Raw genomic sequence first — 2292 nt, 5'->3', positions numbered from 1 at the left:
GTTTAAGATTTGACACAAAAATAAGGACTTATATGACCAAAACAATTTGAAAAGAATAAAATGAAGTCATCAAGCCAGACTACAGGATGACTTATGCAACTATAGCAAGTAGGATAACATGGAACTGTAATCAAGGTATTGAAATAGACTAAGAGAGTCCAGAAATAGAGCTACACTGACATGGTAAAGGCCGGGCATGGTGGTGCATGCCTTTAATCCCAGCACTAGGGAGGCAGAAGCAGGAAGATCTCTGAGTTCAAGGCCAGCCTGGTCTACATACTGAGTTCCAGGACAGCTGGGGCTCCAGGGAGAACCTGCCTCAAAAAGACCAAAAAATAAATAAATAAAGATCTGCAATAGCACAAAATCAAGCCACTGAAAAAAAGAATAATATTTTTGACATATGATGGAAAAATTGGATATCCACCTGCTAAAGTCAAAATTTAATCACACCTCTAATTGCATATAAATATAAACAAATAATGCATCAAAGAAATAAATGACAAACCTAAAATTACAAAATTCATTGCAAACACAGGAGATAATGTTTGTAACCTTGACTTATATAAGGTTTTCTTAGATTAAAATGTCATTAAATTAATATATGAACAATTATGACAGCCTTAAGTTTTTTACATTCCTAAGCTACCTTATTGCGTTTTTCTACATACTTGGTTCTGATTGACCGGCCCTCTTACCACATTCTCTGCTGCATCTCCTTAACACCTACCCCTGCTTAAACTCCTTCATCCCCACTGTCCCCCTTTATGTTCTATTAAATGTGTTCTATTAACATATGTGTTCTGCATCTCCTTAACACCTAGCCCTGCTTAAACTCCTTCATTCCCACTATCCCACTTTTATGTTCACATCGTACGTGTTCCATTACCCTCTCTCATTTAAAGCTTTGTTCTTCTTTCTTGGGCCCCTTTCTAGCCTCCCAGCATCTACACACACTTGCTGGTATGTAAATACACATTTAAAGTGAGATCTACATGTAAGAAAAAACAGGCAATATTTGTCCTTCTGACCCTGAGTTGTCTCACTTAATGTAATATATTCCTATTCCGTCCATTTTCCTGTGAATTACATATCTTCAGTCTTTGTGGCTGAATAAAAGTCTATTGTGGATATGTAACATATTTTCATTATCCCTCCATCTGTTGTTTCACATCTAGATTGATTTTATTCCTCATTATTGTGAACACAGCAGCAATGAACATGTCTGAGCAAGCATGTCTCTGTGGTAGGACATAGAGCACTTTGGGTACAAACCCAAGAGTGGTATAACCAGGTCATACGGTATTTGTATTTTTACCTTTCTGAGAAAAATTTGCACTCATTTCCTTGTTAGATTCACTAGTTTACACACATAGCAACAGAGAAAAGGGTTTCTGTGTCCTCAAAATGACACCAGCATTTTTTGTCACTTGTTTTCTTCATGATAGGCATATTGAATACAGTAAAATGGAATCGCAAGTAAATTGCATTTCTCTGATGACTAAGAACATTAAAAGGCAGTAATCTCATTTTTAAACTGTTTTTTTCTTTTATTTTGATTTTTTAATCCTTTTGTTTCAATATTCTTGATAATCTCATGCTCATAGACAATGAAACAGTCCCACCCTGAACAGAGCCAATCTTGTCTGTGTTTAGTTTTTGTATTTTTATACAACCTGCATATTATTTCTTTTTTGAGATGTGTAGCTAACAATGACTTTCATTCTATCAACATCTCTTCACTAGATTAGCTCCTTTTGCATACGGAAACTTTATAAATTTATAAAATCCTACTTGCTGATAATGATCTTACTTCCTGAGTGACTTCAATACCATTCAGAAAGTTCCTACCCCTGACTATATGTTAAAGGCTTTTAATCTAGCTCTTCTTTAAACACTTTCAGAGTTTCAGGTCTTACCTTAACACCTTCAGTCCATCTGAAATTGATTTTATGTAAGATGGGAGATAAGGACCTAGTCTCTTATTTCTACATGTGGATATCCTGTTTGATAAATAAAAAGTTATACTCTTCAAAGATATTAAGATAATAAAAATATTCAGACAAAATTTATATAAATCACCAATTTTCATAAAGAACATCAGCATGGATTTTTAAACCTCAAAAAATTAAAAAATGAACAACACAATATATGCAACAAGAATAATCTTGATATTCATCTTGATATCCATGCATGTAAATTAATTGCCAATAAATGCTCATGTTGCCCATCAACAAATATCAGATAAATGTGAATTATATTAGAACTTTTATTATCTTAATATCTTTGAAG

The sequence above is a fragment of the Nannospalax galili genome, unplaced genomic scaffold (assembly GCF_000622305.1).
Source record: "Nannospalax galili isolate Female #2095 unplaced genomic scaffold, S.galili_v1.0 scaffold2438, whole genome shotgun sequence".
NCBI classification, from domain to species: domain Eukaryota; kingdom Metazoa; phylum Chordata; class Mammalia; order Rodentia; family Spalacidae; genus Nannospalax; species Nannospalax galili.
The sequence above is the reverse complement of the archived record's forward strand: the minus strand, read 5'-3'. Positions refer to the sequence as shown.